The sequence below is a fragment of the Marmota monax genome, unplaced genomic scaffold (assembly GCF_021218885.2).
Source record: "Marmota monax isolate L192 unplaced genomic scaffold, Marmota_monax_Labrador192_F-V1.1 WCK01_AAM20220418_F8-fsc00027, whole genome shotgun sequence".
In the NCBI taxonomy this organism is placed as follows: Eukaryota; Metazoa; Chordata; class Mammalia; order Rodentia; family Sciuridae; genus Marmota; species Marmota monax.
The window spans coordinates 8,340,736-8,352,968 of NW_026694617.1; positions in this window are offsets into that span (position 1 = coordinate 8,340,736).

Here is a 12,233-nt window from a genome sequence, read left to right on the forward strand (position 1 = left end):
GGATATCTAGGGAAATACTTGGGAAAGGACTCCATGGCTCAAAGACAGGGGGTCTGATAACCTTTACGAAAAACACAGATTCTTATCCAGAGAAAAGGTGTAATTTGCAGGTGAAAAGATTTGAATCAAGTTCTAGACCAATACCTTGGAGAAAGAACATTTACTAACTCCAGTCCCTTTGTATCAATCAAGTGAGAGAAAACTATACAGGAAGTAGCACATGTGAAGCTTTTGGGCCAGACAGAAGCTCACCTAAGGGCAAAGATTGTAATTAGATTGCAAAACCCTACTCTACTCCAGTGGAATAGCAGTGGATTACATCTGAAAGAGATCAAAGATTTGTACAAAGAAGAATACTCAAGAGAGTTCAAAGTCAGTGGTGACATTAAATAAGAACACTAGAAGAATTTCAATTTTCTGGTATTTAAAGCTATAAATAAGCAAAGTAAAATTAACATAAATTCTTACACTAAAAATATATTTACCTTAGTTTCAAAATGCAAAAAAGAAAAGGAAAAGAAAAGAGTGAAATTTGAAGAGGTAAATCTTCACAATGAAAGGCAAATACAAAAAAGGTTTTGGGACTCTTACACAGGGAATGTAAAATAACTATGATCAATCTGTTGAAACCTCTAATGAAGAAAAGGAGACAACAATATGCAAGTGGGACAATCTACTTTTTCTGGCATTGGTACCAGGAATTGAACCCATGGAAACAACCCCTGAGCCACAACCCCAGTCTTTTTATTTTATTTATTTATTTAGTTTGAGACAGTGTCGCATTAGTTTACTAATGCCTCACTAAGTTTCTGAGTCTGGCTTCAAACCTGAAATCCTCCTGCCTAAGCCTCCCAAGCCCCTGGTATTATAGGTGTGCACCACCACACCCAGCCAAGTGGGACAATCTTAAAAGATATAATATGTACATAAATGAATATCAGAATTAGAAAAAAGAAAGAAAAACAATTGAATAAAAGAAATATTTGAGGCAACAAGGGTCTTGAACTTACAAAAATTTATAACAGAAACCAAATTCCAGATCTAGAAAGATCAGTGAATTACAATAGAGTAAATAATTAAAAAATGATTAAGATCCAAGTATGCTATGTCACTCCTTGACCTGGGATTCAAGTAGTGGACAATTAGAGGCCCCCTCAACAGCTGATCCCACACAGGAATCATGGCTGTTGTGCCAATGCAGGTCTCTGCAACTCAGTGTCAGCTCAGAACTTCCAGCCACTTGCCCTTGCAGGACCTCCGGGTGCCTGATTAGGGCCACCAGCATCAGCATCTGCCCAGGACTCTGACCCCCCCCCCCACCTATGCAGGAATCATCACTGCTGCTCCCATGCAGGACACCTAGACATTGCCTGTGCTCAGGAACTCCAGCTGTCACTTCCTTGTGGACCCCTTCTACCAATGTGGGGATACCCAAGTCACCTCTATCTTGGGACACTGTAACAACTACCATAGTACCCTATGCAGTGAGCTGGCACCTAGGGACACAACACTGCAGTCCATAGAGCTGCATCTCTGAACACGCTGCTCAACACCACCACAGGGCCCTACCTGACCTGACAGCCCATCTTTGAAAGCAGACGCATCCATCTTGGGACACCTCATTGTCATCTTTAGTTGGGGAAACTCCCAGCTTGGAACACCAACTGGGACTTAGAACATTATCAAGGAGAGGTATTGGAAATCTGAAGGGATACTATAAGCCTATATGGTAAAATCTGTAATGCCTCAGATCCACGGTGCTAGAAAGGAAGACACATTAACAACATGAAAAAAAAAAAAAGCAAGGGAAGAAAGTGCCCCAAACAAACCAAGATACTAGTAGAATCCATGGACAGCACAGCAGAAAAAAAAATGACAGAGAAGGAGTTCAGGATGTACATTAATAAAATGTTCTGGGGATTAGATGATCCAAGAAAGCAAACAGAGGCAACAAAGGATGATTTTGATAAAGAAGTACATAAGCAATTACTGGAAGCGAAAGATTACTTCAATAAGGAGATAGAGGTTTTGGGGAAAAAAAGGAAATCCTTGAAGTGAAAGAAACAATAAACCAAATTAAAAACTCAATAGAAAGCATCACCAACAGATTAGATCACTTGGAAGTCAGGACCTCAGACTATGAAGACAAAATATATAATCTTGAAAAGAATGTTGAATTGTTACACAGTAAGATGGTAAGAAACCATGAGCAGAACATTCAAGAATTATGGGATAACATAAAAAGACCAAATTTAAGAATTATTGGGATAGAAGAAGGCATACAGTTCCAAACCGAAGGAATAAACAATCTATTCAATGAAATAATATCAGAAAATTTTCCAAACATGAGGATTGAATTAGAAAATTAAATAAAAGAAACTTACAGGACACTAAATGAAATCACAAAGGATCTACTTCATGCCACATTATAATAAAAATGCCTACCAAACAGAATAAGGAGAGAATATTAAAAGCCACCAGAGAAAGGAATCAGATTTACATATAGGGGGCAACCAATTAGGATATCTGCAGATTTTTCAACCCAGACACTGAAATCTAGAATATCCTGGAACAATATATACCAATCTCTGAAAGAAAATGGATGCCAACCTAGAATTTTATATCCAGCAAAATTAAGCTTTAGATTTGATGAAGAAATAAAACATTCCATGATAAACAAAAGTTAAAAGAAATTACAACTAGAAAGCTAGTGCTATAGAACATCCTCAGCAAAGTATTCCTCAAGGAGGAAATAAAAAACAACAATACAAATCAGCAAAGGGAGGTATTACACTAAAGGAAAAAACAAGCAAAGGAAAAACCGAGTTAAGTTAAATACTAAAAATAAACAAAAATGACAGGAAAACAAGTTATGTCTCAATAATAACCCTGAATGTTAATGGCCTAAACTCATCAATCAAAAGACATAGATTGACATATTGGATTAAACAAACAACAACAACAACAACAAAAAAACAACAACAATATGCTACCTCCAAGACACTCATCTCACATGAAAAGATATCCACAGACTGAAGGTGAAATGTTGAGAAAAAACATACCACTCACATGACTTGCAGAAACAAGCAGGACTTTAAGCCAAAGTTGATTAAAAGGGAAAAAGAATAACATTTTATACTGCTTAAGGAAACCATACAGCAACAAGACATAACAATTATAAATATATATGCCCCAAACAATAGAGCATCTACATTCATCAAACTCTTCTCAAGTTCAAGAGTCAAATAGACCAGAGCACAATAATACTGGATGACTTTAACACATCATTCACCACTGGATAGATCTTCCAAATAAAAGCTAAACTAATAAACTGTAGAACTCAATAATACAAACTATCACTTAGATTTAAAAGACATATATAAAATATTTCATCCATTAACAAGTGAATATGTTTCTTTCTCAGCAGCACATGGATCCTTCATTAAAATAGACCATATATTATGCCACAAAGCAACTCTTAGCAAACACAAGAATGTAGCGGTACTACCCTGCATTCTATCAGATCATAATGGAAGGAAATTAGAAATCAATGATAAAATAAAAAAAAAAAAAACAGAAGCTACTCCAACATCTGGAGACTAAATAATATTCTATTGAATGAGCAATGGGTTGTAAAAGGCATCAAAAAGAAGAATAAAAAATTCTTAGAGGTAAATGAAAACACCGATACAACATATCGAAATCTCTGGGACACTATAAAGGCAGTGCTGAGAGAAAAGTTTATTGCATGGAGTTCATTACTTAAAAGAAGAAAAAGTCAAGAAATAAAAGACTTAACATTACATCTCAAAGCCCTAAAAAAGAAGAACAAATCAACACCAAAAACAGTAGAAGACAATAAATAATTAAAATCAGAGCTGAAATCAATGAAATTGAAACAAAAGAAAAAATTGAAAAAATGGACAGAAAAAGTTGTTTCTTTTAAAAAATAAATAAAATTGATAAATCCTGAGCCATGCTAATGAAGAGAAGGAGACTGAAAACTCAAATTACTAACATCCATAATGAAAAAGGAAATATTATGACAGTCACTACATAAATACAGAAGATGATTGGAAATTATATTTAAAATTTGTACTCTAATGAAGTTTAAAATACCAAAGGCACTGACAAATTTTTAGAGTCATATGATTTGCCCAAACTGAATCAGGATGATATATGCAAGTTAACAGATCAATTTCAAACAATGAAATAGAAGACGCCATCAGAAGTCTACCAACCAAGAAAAGCCCAGGACTAGATGGATACACAGCTGAATTGCACAAGACCTTCACAGAAGAACCAATACTCCTCAAATTACTTCATGAAATAGAAAAAAAACAAACACATCCAAACTCATTCTATTAGACAAATATCACCCTGACTTCAAAAGCAGACCAAAGACACATTAAAGAAAGAAAACTGCAAACCAATAGCTCTAATGAACATAGATGCCAAAATTCTCAACAAAATTCTGGCACATCGAATACAAAAACATATCAAAAAGATAGTGTACCACAGTCAAGTGGGGTTCATCCCAGGAATTCAAGGTTGCTTCAACATATAGAAATTAATAAATGTAATTCTTCACATGAATAGACTTAAAGATAAGAATCATATGATTATCTTAATATATGCAGAAAAAGCATTTGACAAAATACAGCACCCTTTCATGTTCAAAACACTAGAAAAACAAGGAAAACAGGAACATATCCCAACATTGTAAAAGCTATCTGTGCTAAGCCCCAGGCCAACATCATTATAAATTGAGAAGAATCTAAAGCATTCCCTCTAAAAACTGCAACAAGACATTTCTATGTAACATAGTTCTTGAAACTCTAGCCAGAGCAATTAGACAGATGAAATAAATTAAAGGAATTTGGATAGTAACAGAAGAACTCAAATTATCACTATTTGCAGGAGATATGATTCTATACTTAAGAGATTAAAAAAATTCCACCAGAAAACATCTAGAACTAATGAATTAATTCAGCAAAGTAGCAGTATATAAATCAACACTCATAAATCAAAGGCAGTTCTGTATGTCAGTGACAAATCCTCTGAAGGAGAAACTAGGAAAACTACCCCATTTACAATGGCCTTAAAACAAAAATGAAACACTTGGGAATCAAAATAACAAAAGAGGTGAAAAATCTCTACAATGAAATCAACAGAACACTACAGAAAGCAATTAAAGAAGACCTTAGACGATGGAAGGATCTACCTTGTTGTTGGATAGACAGAATTGTCGAAATGACCATACTACCCAAAGCACTATACAAAATTAATTCAAATCCAATCAAAATCCCAATGACAGTCCTCATAGAAACAGAAAAAGCAATCATGAAATTCACCTGGATAAATAAGACACCCAGAATAGCTAAAGCAATCTTTAGCAAGAAGAGTGAAGCAGGTGAAATCACTTTATCAGACCTTAAACTAATCTACAGAGCAATAGTAACAAAAATGGCATGGTATTGGCACCAAAATAGACTTGTAGATCAATGGCACAGAATAGAGGACATAGAGACAAACCCACATAAATATAGTTATCTCATATTAGACAAAGGTGCCAAAAACATATGCTGAAGAAAAGACATTCTGTTCAACAAATGGTGTTGGGAAAAGTGGAAATGCACATACAGCAAAATGAAATTAAGCTCCTATCTTTCAACATGCACAAAACTCAACTCAAAATGGATCAAGGATCTAGGAATTAAACCAGAGACGCTACACCTAATAGAAGAAAAGGAAGGTCCAAATATTCATCATATCAGATTAGTTCCTAAAATCCTTAATAAGACTCTTATAGTGTAAGAAATAAAATCAAGAATTAATAAGTGGGAGGCATTCAAACTTCAAAGTTTCTTCTCAGCAAAAGAAACAATCAGTGAGATGAATAGAGAACCTACACAATGGGAGCAAATTTTTACCAAATACACAACGGATAAAGCACTAATCTCTAGGATATATAAAGAATTCAAAAATCTTAACACACACACACACACACACACACACATATATATATATATATATATATATATATATATATATATATATATATATATATATATCCCAATCAATAAATAGACAAAGGAATGAACAGACTCTTCTCAGAAATTATATATATTCAATCAACAAATATATTAAAAAATGTTCAACAACTTTAGCAATCAGATAAATGCAAGTCAAAACTACTCTAAGATGTCATCTCACTTTTACCTGATTGGCAGGTATTAAGAATACAAACACCATTAACTGTTGTTGAGGTTGTGGGGGAAAAGGCACACTCATACATTGTTGGTAGGACTGTAAACTGGTGCAACCAATATGGAATACAGAGATTCCTTGGAAAACTTGGAATAGAACCACCATTTGACTCAGCTATCCCACTCCTTGGTTTATATCTGAAGGACTTAAAATCAGCATACTACAGTGATGCAGCCACATCAATGTTTATAGCAGCACAATTCACAATAGCTAAATTGTGGAATTATTGTGGATGCCTTCAGTAGATGAATGGTTAAATAAACTGTGGTATACATAACAATGGAATATTACTCAGCAATAAAAGAGAATAAAATCATGGCATTTGTAGATAAATGAAGTTGGAGAATTGTAAGGCAATCCCAAGAAACCAAATGCTAACTTTTTTTTGTTGTTGTTGTTGTTGTTGTTGTTTTCTGATATGTGTATGCTGACTCATAATGGGAATGGGGGAAGCATGAGAGGAATGGAGAAACTTTAGATTGGTCAAAGGTAGGGGAAGGGAAGGAAGGGGGCATGGGGTTAAGAAAGGCAGTGGAATGAGATGGACATTATTAACCTAAGAACATGTATAAACACATGAATGGTGTGCCTCTATTTTGTGTACTGAGACATGAAAAATTGTTTTCTATACGTTTACTCTGAATTGAAATGCATTCTGCTGTCATGTATAACAAATTAGAATAAATAAATAAATTTAAAAAATGATTATGGAGGAAACAAGATACAGACTTTATTTTAGAAAGGGCTGACATGGGTAATATAAACATTTTGATAGGAATCTTGCCAGAGAGAAAGTAATCGAGTAAAATATTAACTTGTCGGAAAAAAATTACAACAACTTATAGATAATTCTATATTCTACAAAATTATCTTTAAAGGTTAAAGAAAATATTGAAACATTCTCGGTAATATAAAAACTGAGAGATTATGTCTTGCATGCAAGAATAGCTAATGATTTAAAAGCTAATCAATGGAATCCACCACATTGACAACTTTAAAATGAAATACTCATATATAAATCTAACAAAATGAGATCAAGACCTATGTGGGGAAAATATAAAACATTGTGATCAAATGAAAGGAGTCATATCAAACCAATTCACCACTGATAGTCAAAAGCATGAATCAGCTGAAGATGTGGCTCAGTGGGGGAGTACCCCTGAATTCAATCTGGGATACACTTAAAAAACCAAAAATAAACAAAAAAAGAAATTTAGGAGGCTAGACCAATCAGTGTAGTAATGTTCAGTTTAACATAGCAAAAAAAATGCTTACAATTAGAGAAATTTACAGACATTTGGATATCCATGGCTTACTAGAAATATATGCATTACTTTGCTCAGTCAAATTAGAAAACCTACAAGAATCAGCTTCCTTATCTTCCACTCAGAGTTTAATATTGTGCTTAAAAGACTATTCTTCAAAACACTTCTTCTATTTACCAAAACTCATATTTAGCTTGGCCCTTTTTGCCAGGGGAAAAGTCATGTCATATATAATAAGTAGAAGTATGTGCTAATACATCCATATGGAATTGAAGACTTACACAGAACATTAAAAAAGATAAATGATCAAATATAACTTCTAAAAATAAGAGAGTAAGCAAAATGAGTATGTTCTTAAAGCAAGAATAAGTAAGTGAAAAATTCTTAATATGTTTAGAACACTAATACACCATTCCAAGATGCACAACAGACACCTATTAGAGAAAAATATTAATATTTTCTATAATTATTGTATTTGTAAAATAATATTAATATGAAACAATAATTATGATAGTTCCACATGGGAGTAATGCCTAGTTAGGTGGTGACTCCTTCCTGCTTTGTTTTAAGTAGGAAATGTTCTCATGAAGTTGGGGTGTAGGATTGGATGTGCTCCTGTGCTTCTGAAATCCTTCAGAGAGATGATGATATTAAAACTACTGCTATTTTATTATTATTAGATTCTTATAAACATAGTGTTCACTTATTAGCAAGTAATAATCTATGACATTCTGAATTAAAATCTGTAAATCTCAATGGAATAGTTTTCTCAAAAGTCTATGTTCAATCTCTTGAATTACTCATGAAGATTCTAATTAATCTTAATAGTAGAGAAAAGCATAATATAATTTCTAAAAAGAAATAACAATCAAGAAGGAACAAATTTTTCTGGAGTGAGAATGTAATCTCAAATTGTCTTTTTATATTAAAATATAAAAGCGATAATATACTATATTGCTGCAAATTACCCACAATTGTGATCTCTTTTGGTAAGAATTTAAAAAGCAGATCAGTTTTAAAAAACGGGATTTCTATGCATGTGCACCATAGGCTATTTCTTGGAGATAATATTTTCATTCAATTATGTCTGCAAGCAATATAATTTCTATTGATGAACATAGATTGACATAGTTGTTTAAGCCTATAATGAACCAAATGTTACACAGAATACAATTTTCCTCTTCATTTACCTTAATTTATTCTAGTTGTAAATGCCATTGACTTCCATGATTACAGAATAAATCTCACTGTAGGATCAATTACTACTCTTCAGAATGAAACTTGAGCTATTTTATAATTTTATCCACTGAGTATTCCATTGTAACTTATCAAAACTTTTGTAAAAGAACTGGATACACAATTATATTTTATCCATTATATATAATTATTAAAATTGTGATATATTGATATTTTCCCAACTATTGATTACTTTGCCATTTTCTAAAAGTATATGCCTATGTAGATGCTTCTTAGATTTAGTATATAATTGCTTTTTTATTTTTCAAAATATTTATTATTTTTAATAAAAGTGAAGTAATTTTTAAAAAGTTTTTAAAGAAAGAAATATATATCTCTTAACAACTAGGCAGTTACAAAAATGTATATACACTTAAAGTAGTGGCTCACTATCTTTTTGATTTCCAAATCCCATTAATTTCTTAAATGATATTATTTACTACAAAGAATTTTGTTTTGTGGGACTTGGATCTGTCACCATTTATCATTAAAAAGTTAAAACTGAGCTATTACAAAATTTAAGAATATGCATGCATACGTTTCAATAGCAGTCAGAACAGTGACATAATCACATTTCCATCAACCTGTATCCTCTAGAAACCATTTTGGTTCAATGTAGGGCAATTGAACTTCCAAAAACTTCCTTGGATTCCCACACTTCCACTTGAGAACCTCTGCTAATGAAATTACTGTTTCTGGTATTACTTTACTATAAACAGTAAATTTTTAAACAGTACTTAAAGTTTCATAAACAGTAATTTTATTAGATATTAAATAGAATATTACTTTATTAGATACAGTACAATTCATTAGATATAGTATTACTTTACTGTAAACAGTAATTTCATTAGACCATTATTAAATATTGTATATGATAGTACATTTTTCTTGGGTTTTATGCAGTATAAAATGTCTTTTGACTAATGTTTTCATAAAACCTGGAAGAGCACCAGTCACTACTTTTGTATTCCTTCTTTCTTCTTGATTAAAATAACATGGTGAAGAAGGAGGAGGAGCATCTTTTATGTACCAAAATATGGTTTTATATTTCTCAGAAATTTCACAACCTAGTGCAATTTGCTAAAGAGTTACTTTAAATGCAACCATGATTAATGGCCTCTGAACATTATTTCAGAAAGGCAGTTGAGTGTCAAACAGGTGTTTGTTGGCAAATACTTACTTTATTTTTTTTATTTTAAAACTAATTGTGTTTTAAAATATGAACACTTGTAAAAAGAAACAAGTGTTCATATTTTAAAACATGATCATTGATTTTCTATTAGAATTTAAATGAAATATAGTCATTAGCTCACTGAATATATCTGAATATATTGCTCAATAGTTTTTAGGATAGAAAAAATGATTATTTGTGTTCATATATGCATAATACCTAACATTTGTAGAAAGATGATAGATACATAGATGACAAGTGAGTGCTATGATGTTTACATCAAAATGGAAGAAGAAAAGTCACACGCCTCATTATATTTAAGGAAATATATCTCTGTTCCACCACTGACATCTTAAGTAATTACCACCATATTAACCACAGTATGAAATAAAAGCTTGATTGTTGTAGGAAATAATTTTCCTACATCAAAAAAAAATGTATGTTTTTCTGTATGTCAAGGAGGATGCTATAAACAATTGATTGAAGACACCAAATGTATACTAGGACTGGGACTATCATGGGCACAGCAAGTCATAAGTCATATTATATATGACTAATGTTGCCAATGTCATTGTTAGTATTCTTAATATAACTATAATCCTTAATTCAGCTGAACTTTATAACATTAATTGTTGGGAAATAAAACATTTCTTAGTGAATTAGAAAAAGATATTAGCTGAGGAAATGTAATTTAAGAATATTTAAGAATATAAGATATAAATATATTTAAGAATACTGAATCCTTGGTGATTTTCATAAATTGGTATAGGACAGTTGTCCTAGAGTTGGAAAGTTGTGGTTCTTTTCTTTTTAGTTTACATTTTTTCCCTTTGTAATATATTATTGGCTGGAGTTATTTGTTTGTATGAAGCCTTGTCACTAGGAAAGCAACAAAACTCTTTTATTGTTTTCATTAAAAATGATGGAAAGGTCAATTACACAAATTAAAGTAATTTCAAAAATAATCCCCATGAATCCTTAGTGTAAATGGTAGAATAAGGCCTCTAGAAACCCCTTTCACAAAATCAATAAAACTGACAAAATAAATTATTAGAATTAACCTTTTAGCAATTTAGAAATCAAAGATTTCTAATAATTCATAAAGAGAGGAGGACAGTCAGTAAAGACAGAGAACTTTCTGATGTTTTAATACACCCTATTAGTGTATCAACACATCCAGCCCTTTTGTAGCCTTAAAAACTAACAGCCTATAATCTTGGTGAAACCAACCTTGGTTGCCACCAGGCTTGGAGCTAATGCAGAACTTCTTGGCTTACACTCTTCTAATCAGAACAAAAATTTAATATCTGTATGTTCTGTGACATTATGATTATGGCTAATTTTTTCCTATGGATCTTTATTTGTTCTAGCATTTTGTTGAAAACACTTTCCTTTTCTCTCTGATTTCTTTGGTTTATTTTTAAAAAATAAACTAAACATGCAGGTGTGAGTCTATTTACTCATTGTTATTATATAGCTTGGAAATATATATATTTATCTATAAATATCACACAGTAAATCAATTTGTCCATTTTAAATAAAGTTGCCTGTGAATAAAGATATTTTTGTTTTAACCTTTCCATTGTTACACCTTTCTCTTTCTAGTCCCTTTTCCTTAGTAATACCTTTGGTGCAATATTGAGTAGAAGTACTGAGGGAGGATTTTTGTTTGTTTGGGGTTTTTTTCTTTTCTTCTGAATATACTGTGAAAGAATTCAATATTTTATCAGTAATCATCTCCATTAGCTACAGGATTTTAGCAAATTCTCTTTGATGTTATGAAGAAATTATTTTCTTTTCCCAGCTGGTTGACAGTGATTTTGTTACTTTTGTTTATCTTTTTGCCTTTAATGACTGCTGAAGTTCCTCAAAATTTTATATCTATAAAGATGATTATGATTTTATACTCTATGAATTTTAATGTAGTAAATAAACTTGATCGATTTTTAAATTAAAAAAAAAAAACCTTGGTCCTCATGTATAATCTTTTTATATATTCATATATTTGATTTTCTGGGGTCTTTTTGAAGATTATTTTCCTGAATTCATGGGATTTGTTATTTCACAATTTTCTATTCTCATATTGTTCTCAAGTTTTGATAATTAGATTATACATAACATATGGAATGAGTAAGATAATATTCTTACCATTTCTACTATCTTAAAATGTTCCTGTAAGATTATTATAAATCCTTTAAAGGTCTTTTGTTGACTATCTATGTCAAAAAATTTGGGGATGGATGTTTCTTTGTAGGTAATTTTTTTGATACAATTGTTTTAAGAAGTAAAAA